The following is an 18395-nucleotide window of genomic DNA, read 5'->3' on the forward strand; positions in this document are numbered from 1 at the left end:
AACAGGCTTCCCAAAGAGGTTGTGAAGTCTCCTTCTCTGTAGTCTTTCAAGTACATCTGGATGTGTTCCTACACTAGATTCTATGGTCCTGCTCTGGCAGAGGGATTGGACTTGATGCTTTCCAGAGGTCCCTTCCAACCCCTAACATCCTGTGATCCTGTGAATGGGCTGAAGCTTCATGGATTTCACTGATTATATGCCTAACTCATACTCAAAGAAGTGGATTATTCCTCTTTGGATATTTGTGGACTTGGGGAAGCTGCAGATGTGAATTTACTTATAGCAGAATAGGTAGAGTATGGTACAATCTGCTCTGGACCATCAGTCATGAAAAAAAAGGACTCAAGTAAAATCCAGATAAATTAACTTTGAGAACATCCAAAGAAAAATATTGTGATCATATTCTCTGAGCTAGAAGGATATCAAACCAAATTCTGCTAAACCAGCAACTTTTACTGTGACAAAGGACATTACAAAACTGTCGAGCTGAAAGAAAACAAGAGGTAATGTGATATGATTTGAAGAGTTTATGTTCCATCTTGCAGAGTATATCATACCTTTAAACTAGGTCCAAGATCCTGCCTTGGTAAAGAGGAGCAGCTCATTTCTAATGCAAGAACACTAGCATATGAACATAAAAGTACAGCTGGTGAGATGAGGTAACCAAATTATCTGCAGCTTTGCTGGTGCGAGGAAGGAGATGTTTTGTGTGCCAAAATTATCATCCAAGCAAACAGCTTTCCAATGATATAGAAGTATGTTCAAGCCAGGCATGAACTAAACTCCTACCTACAGATTTTGCTGTTTCAGTAATTTTTAAAGATAAAACCCAAGCCCTAGGCTGGCTTTCTGGCTCTAGCTATCTGCACTAGCATTTTCTCCTTCCTCTTACACTGAGCTGCCTTTCCTTTGTCCCCCAACACCTGTCTGCATCAAAGATGAGCTGGTTACCCTTCACTGAGCTTCCACAGCTCCAGGTGTCTGTCAGACATGCTCTGGCTGCAGCTGAGCTCAGTGAAGAGGCCTGTGCTGCAAGAAAAAAAACCCACAAGCCCCTTGAAGCCCTCTGCTCTTAGAAGCAGTTAGGCTGAAACAGGATGTTTGTCTGGTCTCAGGGCATGCCAGCAGCAGCGATCACTGTCTGGTTTCCAAAGCTTACCCTGAAACTGTGCTGAGATGAGCTGATTTGAAGGCAAGAGAAGAATCTGCTCCCAGTAATGAAGAGACAAATGGGCAGAAAACTGAGATCTTGGTGAGGAAAGGAGAGAAAACTTGCACCCATATTTTAAAAGCACTTCTGATTCCACATGGGTTTTATTCAGGCTAACAAGTCTATCTTGTGCTACACTTTTAAATCCTTTTAGTTGACTCACAGATGCAGAGATACCTATGATGACTCTACAGAAAATGAGCCTAGGTCCAACCAGACCTGTTAGCTTACATCTGAGCTTGCCACTCAAATGCTGAAGCCAGTAGTCACCTGCAGTTGTGTGGCATCAAGCCCAAGGTAAGAAGCTTTGCCAGTGCTTGAGCCTGGCAGGGTGGCTCAGCACAGCCTCAGCAGTGGCTGGGCTGGAGCCATGTAGCTGTCACCACTCTGCAGTCCTGCTTCTGAGGATAGCCTTTAGCCTGGGGACAGTTAGAGGGCATGCAGCTCAACTGGTCCTGGACCTGTGCTGATGCTCTGTCTCCACCTGAGCCAAAAAAGCATGAGCTGTATAGAAGAGAATAAAGCGCCTCACCCAACCTGTGACAGCACTGGCTCAGCTCTGTTGTATTATCAAGCTTACTTGATTTTTCACACTCCCTCACTTTCCCAGAGAGGTACCAGAAAATTAACCTGAGCATGATGAGATGCTGTCTGGGCTGCTCAGTTTCATTTCTGGTTTGCCCCAGTCCTCCTACCCTTCTTTCCACCCCCACCCCCCCCCCTTCTGTTCACTGGTTGCTCAAAGAAAGGAGTCTTTGCTGAAGCCAGCTTTGAAAAGCTAATGCCAACCTGTTTTTGCTTTGAGCCTAAATGAGCAAGTGAATAATATGGTTCCACAGGACTGGCCAGGTGCCATCAGTCACACACAGTAGCACGGTTGTCTGGCACCCTGCAGAACTGGCAATGGTGACTGGAAAAAATAATAAAGACATTTATATTTTTATTATGGGGACATCAGCTGAATAACATCCTGGTAATGCACCATAATGCCTTGGCTCTCACAGAAACTCAGAAAGGTCTGGACTCTGATGAAACAGAGTAAAATCACATTAGTATTCAGCATTGATATTGAAGCAAGCAAACAAAAGCTACATAGACCTTTAAGATATGACCCTTTCCTCCCTTTCTTTTTTCAACATTAATTTCTTCCTTGCCTGAAGCATGAAGTTAAGGACTGCCTGAGCTGACTGTCAGAGATACTTCAGCACACAAAAATATTCAGGGTCAGGTTTTCAAAAACAAATATCATTTGAGGTGAAATTAATTCAAAAAGGCACTCTGGATCCTTGGAGTGGGATGATATGTAGCCTCAGATGAGCTGCAATTGTCCTCAGCAGAGCCAGAAGTCAGATTTATGAATCCCTTCATCAGCAAGACTCTCCTGAGTTTTCCAGACTGAAGGGCCAGGGCTTCTGCTGTTGCTTCCCCCAAACTGGCACTGATGTGCGCCTGGACCCATGTTAGCTTTCAACTGCTTCTTCTTCTCCCTTCCTAAGAAAGAGAGAATGGTGGCACAGGTGGTTTCCTCTGTGTGATGCTGGCACTTCAGCCTTTTTGCCAAGTTTGGAAGTGGAGGCAGAACTCCTGTTTTCAAGGTACGGGCACAGACAGGATAAGGAGAGCTAATTCTTGAGCATCTCCAACCAAGGAGATGTGTCCTGCATCACACTTTCCTCCTAAAAGCCCCAGTCTCAGCTCACACCTCAATATTCAGACAACCTATGGTTTGGGCAGTATGTGGGGTGAGGCATCACCTGCCTGAACCCATTATTCCTCTTGTTAAGATGCCTGTAAGGCAACTGGTGAGATGTAAGGTCAGGTTAAGGGAATGAAATGAAGCGGGAGGAAGGAACAGTAACCAGCCTGCTTTGTATTTTTATTATGTTACACAGCTGTTGCTCTTTGTCTTTCTAGTACTGTTGATCTGCCTTTGTCTTTTTAAACTGTAAATTCTCCAAAGCAGGCCTTATTATTCGTTCTCTGTGTGTAAAGGGGATACATACTGCATCCAAGGAGCATGTGTAATACAGAAGAATACTGAGTCTTTAAGAGCATACAGCTATACAGTCTTTCCTGCCTTGAGATTACCCACATCTCTCTTAAACAGAATGATCTCCATTTCTTGTCCTAAGCTGTAGATTTGTGCCACACATTTTGTTCCAGGGCTCTCCTTAGACACCACAAACATTTTGTGGTTTACGGAATGCTAGCTTCCACCTTTTCCAAAACACTCATGGGAGGTAAATGTTCCCTGTGCTACCTGGAAGCGCATAGAACCTCTTACCTTGTGACTTCAAAAACAGAATCAGGTTTGATATTTCCAAGCTGAAAAGTTCACGGAGAAACGGAAATCAGAACGGGTAGGGTTAATTGCCACAAAGACCAGCATAATCCTGACCCGCATTGATTGCACTTAGGCTTTCATTAGCAAACAATTAGCAACACCTACACCAAATAAAATGAATTTCTAAACAACAGGTAGTAATAACAAAATACACTCCTGAGCCAAGTGTCATTAGAAGGTAGAGAAGGATTATCCGCAAAAAGAGGATCAGAAAGAATAGAAACCCCTGATGTAGCAAAGGGAACCCCAGCAGGCCAGCTGGCGAGATTGAGGTAATAATCCTGCAGTTCTTCAGGGAAATAATAAAAGTAAAAAGAAAGATCAAAGCCAATAAAAGCATGGCATTGCATGATACGGTGTGCCATGGAAAAATGCGTGTGCCATTTTAACAGTTGTTTCTAACAGGCAAACAAAGAGGAACCAGCAGTAGAGTTGAGTAATGTTTAGAAACCCAGGAACTGATAATGCTAGTTTTATACCTGTGTAACTCCACTGGCTTCTTGATTTATACCAATACAAGTAGGAGGAGAATTTGGGCCCACAGGGTACTGTACAATGTGCTAAAGGACAAATTGTTGCTCACCATTTCTCTGAGTTCTGTGGGGGCAGACAGAATGAAGTAATAGGTCACTTTGGTTTTCTAGGGGAAAATGTGGGGTTTTTAGGAATGTTTTAGATCCCCATGATTTCCTTGCTTTAATAGTAAGCATTGTTACTTAGTGTTAGGAAGGACAGAGTGAAATCTTGCCTGCTTTGACCATTCCTTAAGGACTTGCAGCAGTATTGATTGCCATGGCAACACAGGTAATTCAGAGTGGGGAAAAAGGAACTCAGGGACCAGAGGCCAGGTGATCTCCTCTCTCCTTAACCAAAGCTCTCAGCTTCGGCTGGGATGGCTTAGCCAGATTTCTGGTGTGACAAATTCTCCACCAGCAGCCTGCTCTGGGCCTAGCTCGCCTCAGCTTCACTGGATCTGTTCTAGCTAGTCCCAGGTAGTTAAAGAAGAGCAGAGGAGCTTAACTGTGCAGTCCTTCCAGCTGAGCATCTCAGATCCAAGGCTTCCTCTCAGGAGTTTCAGTACAGTTTAAGGCTGATTAACCCAGCCAGCTCACCTCTGGGACATTTCCCGTGTCCCCCCCTGCTCGCTGCCGTTTCTAGCATCAGCAAGACCCAAGACGCTCCCCGTCACCCACCGATCCTACTCAATCCCTGCCTGCCGCGGGCCGGTTCTCCACACGTGGAGTGCGGTGGCGGCGGCGAGGAGAGCCACCAGCCCACCACGCACCTGCAGAACACGGGACAGAGCCAGACCCTGCTCTTCAGGTGTCTTCCAGGAGATGGCATCGTTGCAGCACCCAACCGCCCGCAGCCCGCTGGGAGCGGGGCCGGGGGCTCTGCGGGATCCAGCGGGCAGCGGGAAATCCGCCTGGTCTGTTTCCTCCTCCCTAGGAGGCTTTTTTCAGGTGAATCTGAAGCTCGAAGAGGTGAAGCAAAATCTGAAAGCAGGCGCCAGGAAAATTTGCCCTGTGTGGTGAGGGCAAGTTTGCCTGCATGTACCTGAGAGGGAGGTTTCATAGGGAAAAGGTAAAGGAATGTCTGTGGAAAATTGGGAGTTGTGCTGCACCTCCCAGATGTGGCTTTGACCTAGGACATCAGGTTTGCACTAAAGACATTCCAAGTCAAATTTGACGGGGCCCTAAGCAACCTGATCTAGATGTCCCTGGTCACTGCTGGGGGGATTGGATAAGATGACCTTTGAGGGTACCTTCCAAACCAATGCATTCTATGATTCTTATCTCCTGTCCCTTGATATCCTCAGTTTTCTCTGCCTGCCTCTGCTCTCTGTGGTGCCCTCAACCAAATAGTGCTCTCCAAGGCAGAAGAATCAGCTTAAGACATTACTGTCTCTACCTGTTTATTTCTGCATTGCTGCTGGAAGTTGCCATCTTCATAACCCCTTGTAGAGCTTGCATGTGCACCTGCCCGGGCCCAGGGCAGAGTCATCCTATAGGCTGCAGCAGCTTATGGGAGCTGGCATGGACTGTAGCTACTGCAGGGTCTCACCTGTGAGGAAACAACTCCTGGACCGAAGCGGGGAAATGCAGAGCTACCAACAAAGCTTCTCAAAGCACTCACCTGCAAGCCAGTGCCACACTGCATACTATGTCTTCCGCTTATAGGACTAACTCTGCAGGAGCATATGCTCAGAATTAAGACATCTACCAGAAAAGATACTGCTGCAGAAGTGCTGCTTTGCTTCAAGCTCGTCCTTTCTGCATGTCCAGTGAACCACAAGCACAAGGGCCATGCTAAGAAGACCTCACTTATCCTGGCCTGGCCTGCCTGGGACCCTCAATAAAGCCTCCTTCAAGTGAAGGGTCTTTTTACACCCTCATTCACAGGCATGGCAAGAGAGGCCAGCCTATGAGATGAGCAACTTCACTTTCAGGCAAAAGCTTAGACGCAGTTTACAGAAGGCAAAACTTCCTGAATTTCTTCCCACTCTGCTCCCTCCTATGGTTTCTTCCGGAGGAGGGGGGCAATCAGGTCCATTATTTATTTAACATCAGATTGCTCAAAAGGAGGTTTGAGCTGCCTGTATAAAGAAAAGTAGGTTTCATTACCTATAGAGCTTCGCGTTTCAGGGGAGCTTGTATTGTTCCGCAGTTTGAATTGTTTGACAGTCTAATTATTATTATTAGTCCATAATGTACGCTAACAGGTCTGGTGGTGAAAGGCTGTATATTAATGCACAGTAACTATGTTTCTCTGGAGGGGGTTAAACAAAACTGTAACTAGGGTCAAAGCTGTGGCTTTGCTTCTATCTGCTAGAAGCCAGACATAGTTGCTTAAATTTTAATTATGAATTAATCACACAAAAATACGGCACCTCTTCCACTGGTGGGCTAAATGCTAATTTTGCAGCTAACCAAGAAAATATCTAATATTGGAATGCTCCAATGCTAAAGGTTACTGTAGTTTGCCTTTGAAAATGCACCTGGTAAGGCTTGGAACTAAAGGCCAAAAATCAGGAAAGAATGGTGAACTCATTTTTACAATTTCTCTCTTTCTGATGGCTCAGATAATTTCTTGGCAAGGGCTGTCAAACCAATATTTTCTCTCTTAGTAAAGACTGACAAGTTTCTGGAGCTCTATAGCTGCACTAGTTTCTGGGAAGGGGAGATAAGCTCTTTCCTGTTTGCCAAACAATGATGGCAAACAATGCAGCATTCTGCAGGAAGCAAAAGGCTTTTCACAAAATGTGGTTTATTTGTTTGGATCGAGGTAGTTCTCTGCTAGACTGAGCAAGCAAATACATTTTGCTCACGCTTCTCTATAACCCAGTACAGGTACAGAACTGGATTGGGGGTGACTGGTTTGTTTTGTCATAGGAATAACAATGGGGATATGGCATGCTAGTAAGAACTTTGAAGGTAGTCTTCCTATCTAGCTGGGAGAAGCTGGCAGCACAGTCATCTCTTGGGAGATGCAACAACTGGTGATGGTCACTGTGCTGTGCCTCCCCTTCTTCTGGGTTATCAAAAGCACACAAAATATCATGCTTCCTGAAAAGAAGCAGTCCTTTTTAACAAGCTAGTGAAACTCACTCAAAACCAGACAGGAGGCTGAAAATGGAAATGGTGGCTAGAGTATGTGAGGCCAAGAGATGGCCAGTGAGACAGAGTCTTGAAGGATCTCTGTCATAGTACTAGTGGAATGTTACTTTTAGCAACATGTTTGTGTTTAGGCCAGTGCAAATCTTCATGCCTCCTGAGCTGTTCAATGTCCTGCTAAACACACCTTTTGCTTCCTTAGATTCTGCAGATTGCACACACACACAACCTGGCTCTGCTCCAGCAGAGCTGGAACTCATGTTTCTTTGGGCTGTGCCAAAGGTCTCAGGCAGCCGTGATATAGCTTTGCCGTTAAGGATCACCTTGTGCCCTTGCTGCTTAATGAGCTCTGCTGTAAGTGCACTTTATCACTGCAACGATGAGAGGAAGAATATGTGCAGTACTGATGGCTGCCTCAGCTTTCAGTTATCTTGAAGGAATCTTCCCTCTTGATGGGCTCTCCTGTAAGTCAGGACAACCCAGCAGACAAATCTGACAAACGTGAGTTTCCTCAAATCACAGTTTTGCTGGTACCAAGCCATTTTTGAGAGATGTATTACTCCTGCTGTGGCTGTCACCACCTCCACTTTGCTGGGCTGTGAGAACTCAGCTTCTCAGCCTGCCAAAGTCCCATTTTCCCAGTTCAGCTGTGTTGGTTACTCTCCCGATGATGAAAGAAATGCCACCAAGAGAAGTAAGAGAGATGAAAGAAAAAGGGGCACTGGAATGATGAGTTACTTCAGGGGAGGAGGTGACCAGTGTAGAGAGGAAGGGAAAAAAACCCAGCTAGGCTAGGCCAGATCCCACTTTCTTCACATCCTGCCAAGAAAGAGAGTAGTGCCCTGCTGGCCACACAGAGGAAGGCAAGGCAGGCTGGAACTGGACCAAAGCTGCGTGAGGAAAGGAGGAAAAGGCAAGGAGCTAATGCTCATGCAAACCTGCCCCCATTCTTTTATTTTCTGTATCTCTCCTTTGTGTTTCTGCCTGTTTCCAAGGAAGGTAATATTTGAGAATAAATATTTGATGTGAGCCAAATGTTTGGATTCCACAAAGGCGGCAGAAGTGTTTGTTCTTCAGCCATCACCTGGATCCTCACTTTCTTTGAGCAGAGTAGGTGCAGAGCCTGCCCTGGAGATCAGCCAAGCCTCTTCATGGCATGCTTCCCTACGGAAAAACTTCAGGCTCTCATTGCAGTTTGCTGTGGCATGTCAGCAAAGGGCTCATCTTCTCTCCTGAGTGATTTAGTGGATTTGGTGACTGATTTGACACTTTCGTAACAAGAGCTTCCCCGAAGAAATCTAAACACAATGATCTGTCTCTCCATGGACTGTCAATCAACCTGCATATATGGTTTTTAACTGTGTTGTCAGTTTCCTTGAGGCACTATCTTGGTAGGCTCTGTCTAAACATGTTGGAATTATTGTCCTTGCTGCGAGGAGCTCTCTCACTAACCTGATATATGTATGTAATGCTCTAACATGTAGGCCAAACATGAGCCAAACACCAAGGATATATAACCATTCCCTTTGGATTTCTGCTTCTGTTTCAATTTCCCTCAAGCTGTTATCTTTCCTGTCTGTGCTTCTCTGTGCTACACTCAGCTAGTACCTGCTGCCTTATGAGTTGCTCAAAGCTGCATTCAGTAGAATATGTGTACATGACAGAGGGGTCACTGAGGAGAATTGAGTGTTATTAATGTTGGAAAAAGATTGGCAGTATCAAAAGGCTTCCTCTGTCCTATGCATCCATTCTCAGTTCCTATGAAGGGAAAGTTGGTGGCTTGAGAGCATATGTAATGTCACACCTCTTGAATCTGCAAAGTCTCCTTGTTCTTACTGCATGCTTTATTCCATCTCCTCTGGAGAGTAGGATGTATTAGTCTTTCAAACTGTGGGTGACAACTGTTCAACAGAAGACACAATGAAGAGAGGATGCTACAACATCACAGGAAGACCTGGAACCAAAGGTTTGTTTGCCTGCAGTGTGTATAAATTTTTCTCTGCTTGTGGGGGACAGGGATTTCCCTCCCCAATCTTTTCAACTTGTTTTGACCAAAAAAGGCACCAGTAAAGAAGTCAGCAGGGTGAACAGCCAGGACAGGTGCCCAGTACTCAGGATCAAAAGAAAGTCAGATGCAATGAGACGGGTGTATCAAGAAAATCCCCTTGCACCACGCATCCTCTCCTTGCCCCAAAAGGAAATCATGGTGGTTTGGGACCACAAATACAATCAAGACTTTTCTTGAATCTGTGACTATTCCTCCCATTCCCACTTACTGATCATTGCATCTATGTATCTTTAGACTGAGGGACAGAAGCAAGCCCTATCACTCAGCACCAGCTACTAATTAGTTACCCTGGGGGCTCTTGCAGAGATTTGGACTTCTTGCACTCAGTGCTTTTAATCCCTTTCAAAACTTACTCCTGAAAGACTGTTAGAATAACGAAGAACTTAGATGTGGTTTTGTAAGAGTATTTTGCTTTCACTTTAGAGTGATTTAAGTGATCGCTGGGGGCAGCTAGAGCTCTATGGGCAGGATTTAAATTAACTTGCACAGTAGACAACATTTTCCAGGTTTCCTGTGGTTGACCATAAACTCTCTTGATCTGTGAATCTTTTAAATTCAAAGGGTAAAATTCTCTGGCATGTTTCTGGGATGCAGGTATTCATTCCCATGAAAGACAGGACATTTTGAAACTATTCCATGAAGACAGTGTTGAAAATCCTTTCATGGTGGAGTTCAGTCAGCATATTAGAAGAGGGAGTATGACACAGTTGATTATAAAAACAGGGAATTGGACACCTTTGTCCCCAAACTTGCATTTTTCTTATGTCTTGTGAGATTCATCTGCTCCTTTAGAAGCTGAAGGGGAGATAGACAGCAGGAAAAAAGTTCATTCAAATAAGCTAATTGCACTGGTGTTTGCAATCTGTGCTCCAGTCAGTGACAAAAGTCGATCCAGCCCAGGCAGTCTTGTTTACCAAATGCTGAGCACTGGCATGAGTGCTGTTCTCTTCAGTAATAGGGCTGTGGCTCGAGATAACCCTTCCCAAGAGAGGATGTGTGATTCCTTGCTGAATTGCAGACATAGGCAACTCTGCTCACTGACGAGAAAGACCATCACACTGCAGTCACAGATTGTACCCTCAGCAATACATGGGATACCCAGCAATGAGCCTAGACGTTTTGCATGAGTAGATGGTACTTCTGGAGCCTGTTTTGCCCCACACAGTTCTAACAGGCTCGAGTGGAAAGGGTTAGAAGTAGAAGATGGCCAGGCTGTTACAGATCCCTGGCTAAATGGTTTGGAAGTGGTGAGTCACCCACTAAACCCCTAGTTACAGATGCTTGCTGGAAAGATTTATTGCTTTGGTTCATTTACAGGTGGCAAAAGAACAACAGTGTTCCCAAAACAGTGTTTTCAGTGAGCTGCAGCAGGGCCACTGGGGGCACATGGGAGCCTACTTCACTTTGGAGTATGCCAGTGGGAAAGAACTTTGCTCAGATGCTGTACAGATGTTGGCAGAGGGTTAAGAGAAGCCTATGAACACTTATCCACCAGCACCTTCCAAATGCCAAGAAATAACACCTGAGACACAGCTTCTTTGCATGCTGATACTCTTCTACCACCTAATTCTTTCAAGCATGATGGTCAGCTTGAATTTGTTGATTGGAGACATCCAGGTGGAGGTTTTATAATGCCACGAGCAAATGTGTGATGCTGGCAGAATGTCACTCAACAATCCTGCCTAGCCTATGGCAGAATAAGGGGAAGGCATTAGCAACACTGCTTTCCTAGACCAGTGCCAGTAAGCTGTGAATGCACCTCATGAATTTAGACTACATTCAGGAGAACTGAGGAAACAAGGCTGTTTCCAGAAGACTGGGCTACAGATAGAAGGTACCTTAGCATAAGTTCCACTTTTGTGCTCTGTGCAAGTTAATTGAGGTGGCATAGGGAAAGCTGAGTACAGTTACCTTAGTCTCAGTTGTTAGAATTGAACATGAGCTAGTAATAAATAACTTTTCTAAGAGACTTTCTGTCATGCAGAGACACATCTATTGAGGCATGGCCCAGCTGCCAGGAAATAAAGCTCAGGCAAACTGGCAAAAGCAAATGCATTACCTAAGCCATTTGGGACCTAGGACAATGGTGCCATGGCCCATTGTGTAGTAGTGCAGATCGTCAGTCACTGGTTACTTTTCTCTCCTGGTAGCAGGGGAAGCTGGGGCTCCTGGGAACCTCTCACCTCACACTGCTTCATGCTTGAGGCAGTGCAGCCTCAAGCATGAGTTTCCAGCTGGCTGACAACAATAGCTATCACAGAAAAGTGATAGCATGGCCACAAGACTAAGATTGAATCCCCTTTAGATATCCCACTGGCTGGTAGGAGAGGAGGCAAAGGCTGCAGGAGCCTATTCTCTGGTTCTGTGCTTCCATCTTCCAGTTCTCTTAGCCTCCAGATCAGTGCTGCTGTGGCCTCATTTTCCAGCTCCAGCTCGTGCTTTGTCCAATCCACTCTGGCACGTTGTCTTGGCTCCTTTTCCTCCTGCTGCAAAGATTTAGCAAATGGCTCACTGTTAGCAACTCCTGGTAATAAGTTAACTCCACTTTCAGTTCAGTAGCTGTGGAAAGCACTGAGACTATAAAATTTGGATTTGGGGGACAATCCAGGTGGCACCATGCTCTGTCTCACATGAAGGTGAACATGATGCTTCTCTCTCACAGCCTTTACACTTTGTTTCCTCTGCCCTTGTGCCTCTGGACATCAGTGATATACCTGGTTATTATGTATTATTTAATGTGCAAGTGCCATGCATAATATTAGATTGCAGCTTGTCTACTTCAGATAATTTCCCTCTGTGATCTTCCAAAGCAGGTCAGGAGAAGGGATGGGGCAGATTGCAAAACGAAGACACTGCCACCTTTAAACTACCTGGACATTTCTTTCTTTCCCCTTTCACTATATTGTCCTCACTAGGGTAGAGATGGGATATCCACAGGCAAACCTGCATGGCAAGTGACACCATATGTGATGCTGAAACACGCCGTTAGCTGCTAATAAGTGTGTCTAATACGGACTGAAGCTGATGAGTCCACTCGCCGGAGTCTAGGCATGCTATGTAAAAGAACTGATTAAGCCTTTTATGGATTAAACCAGCTAACACAATGGAGGCCACCTGCCAAAGCGCTGGCCATATGAAATGCCAGTGCAAAAATTATCTCAGAGGAAAGAAGGGAGGCTTTCCCAGGAATTTGAATACAAACACTGGGCTGAGATGTCAAGTGATTTCGTAACTAGAAAGCAGCGAGGACACATGGGCTGAAGAGAAGCCAAAAGACAGAAAGGGAACTCTGCTTCTGGGCAGACAACTAGATGGGTTAGACTGGAATGGTTCAAATGAAAATAAGCTGTTTTTAAAGTTCTTTTTTCTGCTTCATTGCAGAAGAGGGTTGTTAGGCATAATGTAATTAAACTGGAATGCACCAAATACCTTGGACATACCTTCATTTTCTTCTAAATGAAAGAGCCTGTGATTCTCTGTGCTTTCAACTCATTACTTTTACCACGTAGGTGATTTCTAAAGGAGATCCAGGAGACCAGAAGAAAAAGCTATTAGTCAAGATGACTGAGTTGCAGAAACTCTTCTGTCAGGTAGAAGTACTTGCAAAACCCAAACATTGACTAATATATTTGAAATCAAAGGTGAATTTGCCAAAAGCAGTGAAAATAACAGCCTGAAGCACCCCAAGAAGCCATGAAGGATGACCTTCAGACAAGAGTCTGGGTGCAAAGAATTTGTTGGGTATGAAAAATCAGAGGAGGCTGTTCTCTCAGCTTCAGGTGCCAAAGTGGACATGTAAAGTCTAGAGACATAGCAGAATATTTGAGGAGATTTATGCTAGGCCAACTTTGGGGAGTTTGGAATTTGCTACGGGTGACAATCTTCAGCAGGATTTATAGAACTGACAAATCAGCCTCAGAAAGAAATTAAAAGAGTGACGTAGGAGAAAGAATTGGGAAGTGAAACACTTAGAGAAGATGGATTAATTAGGACATTGGCACATGTTCCTAGCCCTTTTTTATTATTATTCTGATCCATGGAAAGCAGGAGGAGAAAGGTCAAATGATCCTAGCTCATAGGATACAAACCAATACTTTCTCTGAAGGGAAAATCCAAAGCTCATTTCTCTGAAAGAATAAGATTCATTTTGCCCAGATGAACAGTTGGGAAGGTAGGGGAGCAAAGAGCATTTCCTATATCCAACTGCAATGGTCTACCTCTGCTGTTGCTGCAGAATTTACCCAAGGATGAAAAAGCTAAAAACTAACACAGCCCCTTTATGGGCAGTTTGGAAGCAGCCATTGATCAGAGTGGGCTGAAATATAGCTAAGAATTAATAAAAAACACATGACACCTTCAAATATCAACAAGACATTTTAGGATGAAATAGCAAAGGATATGGCTGTTTACTTTGACCCGAGACTTGTAGAGTGAGATCATAACAGGATGCCAAGGATCTTCTCATACATTCAGTGTAGATGTTTTGCTGTGGCATTAGTGTACTGGAAAGGAAAATACCTCCTGTGAGGTAGCTGGAAGCTGGAGTTCCTCCATCCTGTAAGTACTTGCTGTCTGATAAGGGTAATGGAACAACCACCACGTGTGAGGAAAGGTTTTGAGATGGGTGGGTGGAAATCAAGGTAGCAGGAACATTTTTTCTTTTGTTGTCGTGTCGGATACCACTGACACTCCATCCTCAGAGTGCAAACCTGCACCACCCCTTTGGTGCTGGCTTTTCAAAACACTCCAGATTGACCTTGAAAAAACACTACTTTTTGCCTATAAATTAAAGGTATGTTTCTGTTATTCAAGTTAACAGAGTAGGTAACATTGAAAACTGGGTGGAATTTAAGGCAACTCGGTATCTGTAGCTCTTTGTAGCTACCTTCGAGAGAAGTGTTTTGTCCTGAATGCCATTCATGTAGCAATTGAGTGTTGTATTCACACAGCTATTAGAAACTATAACAGAAAATATCAAAGCACCAGAAATAGTGATGGAAGATGCCAATGAGTTAATAGTCAGGGACACAGCTTCTGGACAAGCGTGACCACAAGTAAATCTCAGTTTCGTTGTTTTCTTCTATACCTTCTGAGATGGTGATTTGCCCTGCGCTGCAGAACAGATCTTGGCCTTTCTTTTTCACTTACTAGAGGATTTGCAGAGCAGGAAAAGAGGATTACAATTCCTCTCAGCAGAAAGTAATCCTTTTACGTTAGGTATGTCAGCATTCATTGAGAAGTGTGGGAAAGTGCGTGCTACTTAAAATGCTTGACAGGTCTTAGAGAAACGTGGTGGCAGGAAGATGGGAGCAAAGCCCCTGGTTGTGATAACAATGGCCCCCAAATTAGAGACTGTTGGAGGGAGCAGTGAAAGTAGCTCAGGGGCAAGGACTGATTTTAATGTTTATCCAGCTCCATAAATTCACAGCATTAGAATCCAGAATTACAATCTACAGTGCTATTTGTTCACTCAAAACTAGTGTCAAATAAACTTTGTATTTACGAGGCCGCTCCAGTGATTCTACTGTGCGTCAACAAGGTGGTCCCCATAAAGTGATGGATTTCCTATACCTAGGCAGCTCCTAATTCCTTCAGTACTCATTTGTTCTGTCCAGAAAATTACAGTCTGACTAAAATGGTCATGCTGAGCCCACGACAGAACTTATTGTGAATGAATTTCATCATATAGTTTAGAAGTCAGAAGTCCTGAACTCAAACCCTGTCAGCAATGCTCTCACTGGATGATGAGCAAGGTCAGAAACTATTCTGGACACAGCTGTTGCAAAATAATTCAGGCTTAATACAGAAGGTGGAAGTTGAAGAGTACTTGAAATTCAGCTGAACCTCATCTGAGCAGTTGGTGAGATCCTACTGACAAGTCAGTAACATGAAGGCTATTGGGAGTTAGTAAAACAAACTGATGCAATATGAAAAGAGGGAAAGAAAATGGGCAGGAGTTCAAGTGATGGAAAATCCTCACTGAGAAGTATTTTTAGGCACAGCTGCTGGCAAATTAAACTAAAGAAATTTTAAACCCCCACTTCAAACAGAGCAACATAAAGAGCAATAGTTGAGATGAAGGGTGTGAAAACACTCAGAAGGAGAATGTGAAAGTACAAAATGGAGTGAAACTTAACAGAAGAAAAGAGAAACAAAGCAACAAATTGCATAAAATAGCAGAAGATATCATCAGGTGGTTCATAATGTATTTGTAACAGCATAATAGCTGCACATCTCTGTTGTAACAGTAGGCAATTTTATTCACTCTAATTTACCACAGGAGAATCAGCACAGTTATTTCAAATCTTTGTCCTCAGTCCAAGACAGCAGCTTGACAGCTTTCAATAAAACAAGTGCTTCATAACATAAACTGTTGGGAACAAGTGAAAGAACCAAATGCAGGGTCAGCAGTGGACCACAAAAACACATGTCTTTCAGGAACTTACTGCACAAGAGATCTTTATTCTTTCATGGTTTCAGAAGCCAGCATTTCAATTTTGCTGATATTATACATAATTCCAGCATTTTGTCTTCTACTGAATTCCCTCCTCCCCACCTCATCCACAAAGCTTCTTGTTTCTGCACCCTGAATGATAACCACAGGTGCCTCTGTGGATGTTGCAATGCAAACCAGTATTTAAATGGCTTGCTTTGGCTGAATGGTTGTTTGCATGCAACCGCTTTCCTCACATTCCCTCCTAACAAATACTCTCTATATGGTTGGAATATAGAAGCTTGAAGTACTGAAATAGGTAGTCTGCCACATGTTACACTGAGGATCAGATACCATGGTGCACAGAGAGGCTCTTCTTCCACATGTTAGGGTGGCTGTTCAGAGGGGGGCAGAAGACGACTATCTCTCATGTGCCCTTCACTTTCCTACACCAATGCTACTTTTAACTTTGTTTTAAATTCAGTATTTACAGGACAGTATTTAAAATACCCACTCAAGCTTGGCAATGCATTGTTAGTAGGCAGACTGCATTTTGGTCTTCTGCCCTGCATTAAAATGTACATAAAACTTTTAATTTGATGGCATCCAGAAAGTAGTTAAAACATCCAGAAAGCAGTAAAAAAATCTAGAAAGTAGTAAAAGAGTGAAAACAATCCAAGTTTATTTTTAGCATGGTAATTCACAGCTGGGTTTGAAGGCAAGGTACAGAGGAACATAACTGGTTCATCTGATTAGCTTATATCAATGCAAAAACTGCAAAGGCACTTATTATAGGCAGGGACACCTTCTACTAGATCAGGTTGCTCAGAGCCCCATCCAACCCAACCTTGAATGCTTGTTCTCTCGACTGCACATCGGCAACCTCTCTGGGAAACCAGTTCCAGTGCCTCGTCACCCTCACAGTAAAAAATTTCTTCCTAATATCTGCCAAACTAGAGAGGGTTTTTGACCTGGAAGCCATCTACAGAGGCCAATGGATGATGAAGAGTTGGCAACAGCCTTATCACAGGAGTCACATGCCTGAATTACTGCCAGAACCAAGGATGCTTCTCAGGTCCATCAAGGGAGAAATGATCAGATGCAAAAATGGGAAAAGGGAAGGGAACTTTATAAAACATGCCTTAATGACAAGAATTAACTTAACTACAGCCAAAAGGGAAAGTGCACCAAAGCTGCAGTAGGAAAATACCATCTTGACATGTTTCAGCCAGATCTGGTTCATGCCTCATTGGACAAGTGAAGAGTCACAGTGTCAGCGGGACCAGAGGTCTACCTGACATGAGGGGGTCTGCTTTTCTCACTGAATTACTCAGTAACTGCTAAAATTATCGCCACCCTGCTTGATTAACGAAAGGACACAAGTTTGACCTCTTTGTCAGCATCATGGGCAGTGACATTGAGTGCACCCTCAGCAAGTTTGCTGGTGACATGAAGATGTGTGGTGCGGTGGACTCGCTTGAGGGAAGGGATGCCATCCAGAAGGATCTTGACAGGCTTGAGAAGTGGGCCAGTGCTGACTGCATGTGGTCCAGAGAAGGGCAGTGAAGCTGGCAAAGGCTCTGGAGAGCAGGTGTTCTGAGAAGTGACTGAGGGAACCAGGGTTGTTTTGTCTGGAGAAAAGGAGGCTGAGGAGACCTCATCACGTTCAACAGCAGCCTGAAAGAAGATGATTTTAACGACGTGGGGGTTGGTCTCTTCTCCCTAGTAATAAGTGATAGGACAAGAGAAAATGGGCTCAAGTTGCACCAGGGGAGGTTTAGATTGACTGGCTGGAAAGCAGCCCTGAGGAGAGAGACTTAGGGGTGCTGGTGCACAAAAAGCTCAACAGGAGCTCTCAGTGTGCACTTGCAGCCCGCAAAGCCAATCAGATCCTGGGCTGCAGCAGGAGAAGTGTGGCCAGCAGGTCACGGGAGGTGATCCTCCCCCTCTACTCAGCCCTGGTGAGACCCCACCTGGAGTACTGTGTCCAGTTCTGGAGCCCCTGTTACAAGAGGGATGTGGAGGTGCTGGAGCGTGTCCAGAGAAGGGCCACAAGGATGATCAGAGGGCTGGAGCACCTCTCCTATGAGGACAGACTGAAGGAGTTGGGGCTGTTCAGTCTGCAGAAGAGAAGGCTCCGAGGTGACCGAATTGTGGCCTTCCAGTATCTGAAGGGGGCCTACAGGAAGGCTGGGGAGGGACTTCTCAGGCTCTCAGGTAGTGATAGGAGTAGGGGGAATGGAATGAAGCTGGAGGTGGGGAGATTCAGGCTGGATGTGAGGAGGAAGTTTTTCACCATGAGAGTGGTGAAGCCCTGGAATGGGTTGTCCAGGGAGGTGGTCGAGGCCCCGTCCCTGGGGGTGTTTAAGAGCAGGCTGGATGAGGCTCTGGCCAGCCTGATCTAGTGTGGGGTGTCCCTGCCCATGGCAGGGGGGTTGGAACTAGATGATCCTTGTGGTCCCTTCCGACCCTGAATGATACTATGATACTATGATATCAGAAGAAAGTTCTTATTTGAAGGAGTTTTAAACACTGGAATAGACTTTCCAGGGAGGTGTTTGAATCCCCATCCCTAGAGGTGTTTGTAAGACGTGGTGTTAAGGTACATGGTTTAGCAGTAGAGTTCGGTAATGGTTGGGCTCGATGATCGTAGATGTCCTTTCCAACCAGTCGAGTCTATGATTTCATGACACCCCAGGCGGGCCAGCTCCATCCAGACTCACAGC

This window comes from Melanerpes formicivorus, unplaced genomic scaffold (genome assembly GCF_026170545.1).
Source record: "Melanerpes formicivorus ecotype bairdi unplaced genomic scaffold, bMelFor1.0.p_v2 SCAF_23, whole genome shotgun sequence".
NCBI lineage: Eukaryota > Metazoa > Chordata > Aves > Piciformes > Picidae > Melanerpes > Melanerpes formicivorus.